We start from the raw sequence: 9,650 nt of genomic DNA, 5'->3' as shown, positions 1-9,650 counted from the left end.
AAGAAAGTGAACCCAAAGACAAACATATAGGCATCCTCCTGAATATTAACCTTCATCAGGCGATGAAAGGAGACTGAGACAGAGACCCACATTGGAGCACCAGACTGAAATCTCAAGGTCCAAATCAGGAGCAGATGGAGAGAGAGTAAGAGCAAGGAACTCAGGACCGCGAGGGATGCACCCACACACTGAGACAATGGAGATGTTCTATCGGAAGTTTCAAGTTCTTAAACATTTTAAATACCATATTCTGAAGGTCTCTAAAAGATTTAAAATTCTGGCGATGGGTGGAGATAGAGACAGAGACCCACATTAAAGCACTGGACTGAGCTCCCAAGGTCCAAATGAGGAGCAGAAGGAGAGAGAACATGAATAAGAAAGTCAGGACCCTGAGGCGTGTGCCCACCTACTGTGATGGAGGGGCTGATCTATTGGGAACTCACCAAGGCCAGCTGGACTGGGACTGATGGAGCGTGTGATCAAACAGGAATCTCTGAACGTGGCTGACAATGAGGGCTAACTGAGAAACCAAGGACAATGGCACTGGGTTTTGATTCTACTGCATGTACTGGATGTGTGGGAACCTAGTCTGTTCGGATGCTCACCTTCCTAGACCTGGATGGAGGGGGAAGGACCTTGGACTTCCCACAATTCAGGGAACTCTGACTGCTCTTTGGACTGGAGAGGGAGGGGGAGGGGGAGTTGGGGGAGGTGGTGAAAAATGGGAGGAGAGGAGGAAGTGAACATTTCTAATAAAAATAATAATAATGATGATGCAAAAAAGAAATATACTGCCTTGTTTTGTTTAAATTTAAATAATGACAATAAATTGTAATTTGACAAAAATGTGATAATCTTTAAAAAAAGATTTGAAAAATACCTAACTGAAATATATCTCTATATATCTAGAAAATCTAACTAACATGACTACAAGCTTGACTATTATAGATGATTATCTTTTAACCTATATTTCTTAATTATACATTACATTTTTAAATGAGCTGGACAAACACAATACCTTAATTAAGATCAGAAATACATAACTGAGTATAGTAAAATTGAACTTAAACCATGATCCATTCCAGTGCAAATTATTCATCTCTATAGCATATCTCCCCTACTGCATTTCCCCCTTTAAATATAAACAAACATTTATAAACAGTATTTGGGAATATGGCAGTAGTTCTTTCCAAACTGTTTCATGCTTTTTGTTGGGTGAAGTAATATTTGGGGGTGTTTACAGAGACCAATTGGGTTTCTTGGTCCATCATACCACATTAGTCTGGAAGCATTCCACAGGTTCTCATCCCCTGTGGAAACAAAAGAAGAACCTCTTTTCAAAAGCAACATATCCTTATACCTACATTAAAACATCTATGCTGGTTTAGCTTAGCAGCCCATACAATGAAATGTCTCTCTGTACTTAGCTCCTTCACAGTCAACTTTCGGGAATTCACCAAGACCAGCTAGCCTGGGTCTGAAAAAGCATGGGATAAAACCGGACTTACATAGCAGACAATGAGGACTACTGAAAACTCAAGAACAATGGCAATGGGTTTTTGATCCTACTGCACATACTGGCTTTGGGGGAGCCTAGGCAGTTTGGATGCTCAACTTACTAAACCTGGATGGAGGTGGGCGGTCCTTGGACTTCCCACAGGTCAGGGAACCCTGATTGCTCTTCAAGCTGATGAGGGAGAGGGACTTGATTGGGGGAGGGGGAGGGAAATGGGAGGCGGTGGCGGGGAGGAGGCAGAAATCCTTAATAAATAAATAAATTAAAAAAAAGAAACAAAAAAAAAAGAAAATAATAATATACATAGTTCAGATTCTCTGTGTATATTCCATCTTTACACAGCTTATTTTTTTATAAATTTAATATTTATTTTATTATCTTACTCCTTTAATCTGTGACTATCTATACTCTGTATTTTTTAAAAACTTTGTTTTATATTTATTTATAAATCATTTACTTCTTTTATAACTCTCTATACTCTTTTTCTTTTCTCAAAAGTCTATGTATATTTTTTAAATACATTGTGTCTTGTTTAGTGGTTTTTATGTTTGAATCTATACTGTTGTGTATCTGTAACATTTTTCTGTCCTAGAGAGCTTTTAAAATCGTAAGCAGCTTGGTCACAGCACCCCTGGTGTGTCACAGCTCCACCTCTTCCTACCTTTCAAAATGGCGGAAGTACCATTACTGCCAGCTCTGGGGCTGCCAGGTAGGAGCCGGATTATCTCTGAGAAAGAGAGTGTAGCACATAAACACATTTTTATTTGAGCAATAGCTAAATCTGCCATGCAGTGCAATGCATGGTCTATAAATATCTCTGTGTATGGTGGCAGGAATCTGCCATGATCTTTTGCCTGTCCATGCCTAATAGGCATGATTCCAGTGTCTGGCAGAAAGCACTGAGCCATGGGCATGGTCTCAACTACTTTGCTCCTGATCCTGAGTGGGTACACAAGCACCCAGGCCCACAAATGCTATTTAAGTGTTTGGACTCCTGAAACAACCAGAGTGCACCCTGGCAGTACACCCCAGGAAGCCACCATTTGAAACCTGTCTTTTTTTTTTTTTTTTTTTTTTGCTACTACCGTTGAATCAGCAGGATGACCTCTCTAGAGCTGCATCATGCCACGAGATGAAAAAGAAGTGCATGCAGTTAAACAGGTTTTATGTGGATATAGTTGACCATGTTGAAACGTCAATTTTTGTAGGAGGTTGCTTGTTTGCGCCTGGTTGCCCAGCCCCAAAATAACCACACAGAAACTGTATTAATTAAATCATTGCTTAGCCCATTACCTGAGGTTTCTTAATGGTTAATTCTTACATCTTAATTTAACCTATTTCTATTATTTTATATTTTACCATGAGGCAAGGTTATAGAGTGTCTGTCTCCAGTGGCAGCTTCATGGCTTCTCCCTGACTTCACCTCCTTTCTTCCAGCATTCAGTATAGTTTTCCCCACCTAGCTTTACTCTACTCTATCACAGGTTTAAGACAGTTTTTTTTTAATTAACCAATGGTATTTACAGCATGCCCTGCCACAGGCCAATGAAGCTTCTTTATTAGCCAATGGTAATAAAACATATTCATAACATACAGAGGGAAATCTGATATCAGTCATCCAGTTAGGTATGACAAGGAAAGTATAAGGATGTTCCACAACTACCCATTTTCAAAAAAAAGTAAGAATTACCGCCAGATAAGAGATCCACAGTTTGAAAAATTAACACAACTGAAAATAAAATCAAAATAGAATGTAAACTTTACTGTTTCAATGTATCAAGACATTGAAAGATTTGGAATTACTGTGTGCAATCTGGGCAATAGTATGACTCAAGCTCACCATTATCAGAATAACTGTTTTAATCAGACATGTAACATAGCATTATTTCATGGAAGGAGTAGGCATAGAGTTATATATGTTTGAATAAAAACAAAAGTAAAAAGAAAAAAAAAAACAAAATGATCTCTGAAAGAATGGTAGGATGTGTCTTCCATGTACAAAGTCCTAGATTTGAGAAATCAAAGAATCACCAGAAAACTAAAGGAAAGGAAAGGAAATGAAAGAAAAAATCATCATGGCATGGCAATTATACTATGCTTTCCATTTAGGTGTCAACTGCTTCTATGTTGTAATTTACTCAGTATATACATATATATATATATATATATATATATATATATATATATATGCATATGCTATTGTTTCATATATTTATGAACTGCCATGCATAGACAGAAAACTTGTGTTCATATATAAATATATATGTATATTCATTGTCATTCTGTTTATTTATTTAGATAGATAGATAGATAGATAGATAGATAGATAGATAGATAGATAGATAGATAGATAGGGAGGGAGGGGGGAGTCACATGTGGCACAGTCTGGCTTCAAACTCATTCTGTGAACAAGTATTTGAATTTATGTATCTTCTATATATTTCTCCACAAAGTGATAAATTGTTGTAAGCACATATGTTTTAGGAACCCAACATTTCGTTAGTTATGGATTCCTTTTATTTCATATTTATATTTCTCTTATTCAATTTTGTTAATTTTGTTAAGAGAGTGATGATACAGATAAAACTTCATTGAATTTTCATTTCTAATTTTTTTCTATAATTCATACAATGGCTGATTTGTACATTGGCCTGAAATTTTGGTGGGAATATTATCTCCCATATCAAATTATCTTGTCTTTGTTATTGTCTGACCTATGATGTAAATAGCATTGATATCCAGTTTTAATGCTTTGTCAACCAGCTTAAACAAATAGTTCCAAACTCATGGTTATGAAAATAGCTCTGATTAACTTCTATGGGTAGTTAAACATAATGAATGGTAATGAACATGAGGAAGAAGGATGTTGACAGGAACATAGGAAGTGAAAGAGAAAGTGATTTCATGTGCTGTGCTGTATACATGTGAAAGGCTCTCTAATATCAAATGTAATTAGTGAAAACCTAAAATAAATACTGTAGAGTCTATAGAGATTTTTTTGTTTGAAAATTTCTCCACCTTTTTTTCTCTCTGACCCTCGTTGTCATTTATCTTCTTTTTATTTATTTTGCATTCCCACCATAGTTTCCCTTCCCTCTTCTCCTCCCTGCACGTTCCCCCAAACCCTCAGTTCAAAATACTTCTATATTTCCCTTCAGGAAAGGCCATGTCTCCCAAGTATATCAACAAAACATGTCATATCAAGTTGTAGTAAGACTAAGTACATCCCCATGTATTGTCTTTTAATAAATCTGCTTTATATTGTTTTCTTTTTATCTTTTATTTCATGACCATACGTCTCCAGTTTAGTACCTTGAAGAACAGATGTTTTCAAACATATAACCTATACGTAATATTACATTTATTATAAAACATATGAATTGAGTACTGAGTTATAGTTACTTTTAGTTATGTTGTTTAATCATGTACTATATATTCTAATTTTGCATTTCATTTTCTGGGAGACTATTCAGCCTATCTGCCTTAAGACAATAAGACTATGAATGATCTCATCTCTACTTTGCCTGATCCTCATTGACCATGTCTTATGTCTTAAAACAGGAACAAAATCTGCAATTTTGCATAAACTTGCATATATCTATTTATTAAGAACAATTTATTTCATAATACATTAGAATTGTTTGAGATTAAATACACTCCTAAGAATAAAAAGGAAAAAAATCTCTTCTGTGTCTTGATTACAAAAAGCCCTTGACAAATATATGGCATGGATTATAGTTGTGTTAATGTGTTTTCACTATGATATTTTATGTTTAGAATGGTCTTTCTTTTCACGTAAATTCAAGCTTTAATGCAGGGAAATGTAAGTAACAAATTGGGATAGAAAAAAATGTATATTGATTCTGGTTACTGTACAAAGTGACTCCTATCACTTGGAGAGGGTAAATGAAGAGTTTCTAAAGCTGTTTATCAACAAATACACCAAAAATAAATAAACTGGGTTGAAAACAATAAAGTCATGTGCTGTACTTAAGTTTATTCTAGTCATTGTTCTATGTTATCAGTGCATATATGATACGGTAATGGTATGGAAACGTCTTTCAGTGCAAACTTTGTAGTGGAGTGAAGTCAAATAATTTACCCAATGACAATAATAGATATATAATATAAGCACATGGTGGAAGGAAAAATGAACACAGGTGCTATAAAGGGGAAATAAAAAATGGGGGGAAATTGGGGCAGAAGGATGGAAATTAATGTAATGATATGACAATAGTTAGATATATTATTAAAATGTATATATTAATATTATAAATTTATATGTGCAACATTAGTAAAGAAGAAATCACAAATTTGAGAGGGAATGGGGTCTAGAGAGGAGTTAGGGTGAGGAAAAGGAGGAGGACATGATGAAAGTGTAGAATTCACAGATGAAAATCTCAAAGAAGAAAAGGAAGTGAGGACTGTTCTCCAAACTCAGGTCCAAAGTGGACCTCAAAGTTACTTTTTGTTAAAATAGCTGTGCTGTTCTGGTGACAAGTATGAAAGCATATCTGAAGGCTAAATTTGCTATCACTTGGTGATATGTCAATCAAAATTACTTCATTTACTACGAATATATTAGTTTTGTTAAAATATGTAATCAAATATCTGTACTAGGGAAATCCCTGAACTTACATAATTGAACTCCTTTCTAAGTTTTTAGTTAAACATAAGAAAGGCTCAGTTTTTTTTCTAAAATATTTTAAATCAAACATTACAAGTAGATGCTGATATTTATATTTCAAAGCTTTTTAGCTGTATTGGATGATATTTATACTTAGTAATGTCTGGATAACTCAATGATTTAATGTTTTCCCAGTAAAGTATTGAAACAGCATTCTTTTAATTTTAAGTCATTATTTGAGTGGTGGGCATAAAGAAATTCACCAATTAGCTCTCAAAATAGTACTGTTTTTTTTCTCTCCCTGCAGAATATTTTTTTCAAAAGAAAATTATTTCAAACAAATAAGACTGTTGGATCTAATTATAGTGGATTGCAAATATAATGTATGGAATCTAAAAATGTGGGCTTTGATATCCAGGTACATTTTTTAAGACAATACATATTCTCAACGTTTATCAAGGAAGATAATGTGATGTTTGTGGCTTTGATTTAAAATAGAATAAGGCTGCAATGCACTCATCATTCAAACTATGCATTCATATATCCAGTTCCTTGATGATGCCATGTGAAAAATCACATATAAACACATTTCTTATTTATTATTTTAGAAAAAAGTCTTTGAAGTATAATTTTCTGAAGTTTTATAGAATAGAGAACACAGCCAAAGCAACTCTTTCTAAAGACCTTTGAAGCAGACTTTTTTTTTATTATTTACAGGAAAATGAATGTCAGAGGAATGCTTTTTACTTAAACCACCATCAATTTTAACAGATTTTAACTGGCTTTAAGAATTCTTAACACACACCACAGGTTGATCCCTTTTTCAGTGGTTTTTAGTTTATCAAACTTCATATTTTGCTTGTATGAAAGGATTAGTGTGCATTTGGTCTTTTTTTTTTTTTTAATCTTTGTCTCTGTGTGTGTCAGGGTGTTCTTGTGTGTGAGAAAGTGCACGTGCCCCACATGGGTTAAAATCATAGTGCAAGGGTGAAAATCATAAGACAACCTCAGCTGTCTGTCCCTGTCTCCTATGCTGCTTCAAAGGGGGTCTCTGTTATTACTTACCCCTGTGTATATCAGGCTAACTGACTCATGAGTTTTCAAGAACGATCTTGTTTCCACCCCTTATCTTGCTGAAACATATTTTCCAAAACTGCTTTTGTTTTTTTTTCTATTTGTATTATATATTTTAAGTTTATAATGTAATTAAAACAAGGAATACTGAGAGTTGGAGAAGTAGTTTCATCCAAGGAAAAGATAGCAAGCACTTGTCATTGCTATTATTGTTTTATGTTTTTGTTTGTTTTTTTTTAATGAAACTGTTAATGAGACTTTTCTTAGTGGTTATATAAATCCTATGGAATGTTTATGGTTTCAACTCTATCTGCTTGGATGGGTCCTATTTAATTTATTTTAAAAATCTAAAGACATTCAACTATTGATGGTGTTTATATATGCAAATCAGTTGAGATTTTGTGGAATTTGTTTCTCATTAGTCTGTTAGAAATTTATACTTGTCCAGGTAGCTCACTCAGTCATGCTTTTTCCTTTTTTCATGGACAGCAAAAGTTGAAGGGTTTAAATCCTTTTTGCATTTGTGACTATATTCTTGGATTAGGACACATTAATTTCCCATTCTTTTCTTCATTTCCCATAAGGAGATATTGGTACTTTTAGTAAATAACTGATTAAAGTGCAGTGTTGCACTCAAGACCTACTACTAAACGTTCCTTATAGGTAATTTTGCAATATCTGTTAAGGATGTTATAAAGGTTTCTTGAAATTGATCTCTTTAATCTGGAAATTGAAGAAGGTTTTTAGGAAAACAACACTAAGATGTGGGTAGTCAGAAAGATGCAAGAAATTTGCTGGAATGAAAATTGTTAAAATGAGCATTGTCCAACATCTATTCTAAACCTCAAGGGTCCACAAAATTCAGCTAACAGGAGATTTACATTATCAGTAAAACTATTTTAAGTCTAAGGTGAATGAATTATAGATAAACAGGAAAATGAATTTCAAACAAAAATACAATTTTCAACAAATTGTGTCATTTAACAATCACTTTATTCACTAAAAACAGTCTCAAGCAGCACTTTCTAGATACCTACTTTGTGCTATGTACAGCATATTCTGTGTTAAAAAGGATGAACATGCTCCCTATTTTAAAAGTAGCAGAGAATTTTTCCATTGTATATGAGTATTCTCGGGGAAACAGTATATGACACTGGGAAACTTTCATCTAATCAAGCCCTGAATCAAATAAATGAGAGTCCAGCATGTGTCTATTACACAATAGTCAGGCTTCTAAACACAACTGAATTCTTGTGCCAGAACTGCCTCGTGTCATCACTTAAATTATGAGATACAAATATACCCCGCTTATTTTCAAATATAAGATACATTTTAAAACCTTTATTCTTAGCTGTGAATTTTAGTTTTAACAAAGCAACATTCAACTTCTCAAATTCCACCAATTAATTAATAGAAAGACAAAATATTGTTTTTCCTGTATTTTTCAGACTGTTCTTTTTTATTTTAACTAAGTATATCCTTTCTTACTATGTTTTAAACTGGTGACTCTGTCTCTCTCTTTCTGTGTATATTATTCTTCCATTCTTGTCCTGATTTCTCCAAAACAATTGTTTAATATAGTCCTAAATTAATTTCCAATGAATGCTTTTACAATATATGTAACACATTTTCTATAAAGTTTGAGGCTTAGATCTAGTGATTTTTTTATCAAATGCCACTTTTTATTTACTCCAAAACAGTTGTACTAAGTCATTAAAAAAATGAAGTATTAAACATCTCTATGTTTTCACCTTATGAGATATGAGCAACTTTGCTGGAACCTCCTGACTTTCAAAACGAACATATTCTACATGAAACAGTTGGAACATTGCTTCTAATGTTCTTGACTTGAACTAAGCAGAAGTAACATTGCATTCACTTGGATGTTTATGATTAGTTTCTTTGGACCAAGTAAAATGTATTGTGATATTGATCCTTGGATGTGCATCATTGTGGTCAGTTTTCTAGCTGTTCATCAAATTCACTCATGAGCTGTTGGATGACTATCATTTTATTGTGGAGACACAAAGAAATATTGATTTGCCTCGAATAGGGCACATATGCCACACCAGACACCTAGTTTAGTGAACAGTGGGATGATTATTGGAACTTCTTATAATAGTGGTATCAGTGAGGAGATATTTATAGGAGCGTAGATTTAGAGGCAGCAGCCTCACTAAAAGAACATCTTTAGTGTGAGCATAGCTGAATACCTGGAGATGCCAAACCACTTACCTATGGAAATGTCTCTACTCCCCAGCAATCATTGCTATTTCTGGTACTGTTTTGTGGAGATTTACAAGTCTCAGATACTTCCTAGGACCTTTGAATGTGTTTCCATCCTGAGATTTAGTGGAATGTTTCTATTAGGAGAAAATAATGGAACAACAATCCATGTCTTTCGATTATTATAAACTTACATTGTTGTAGCAA

This window comes from Microtus ochrogaster, chromosome 6 (genome assembly GCF_000317375.1).
Source record: "Microtus ochrogaster isolate Prairie Vole_2 chromosome 6, MicOch1.0, whole genome shotgun sequence".
NCBI classification, from domain to species: domain Eukaryota; kingdom Metazoa; phylum Chordata; class Mammalia; order Rodentia; family Cricetidae; genus Microtus; species Microtus ochrogaster.
This window is presented reverse-complemented; position numbering follows the sequence as displayed.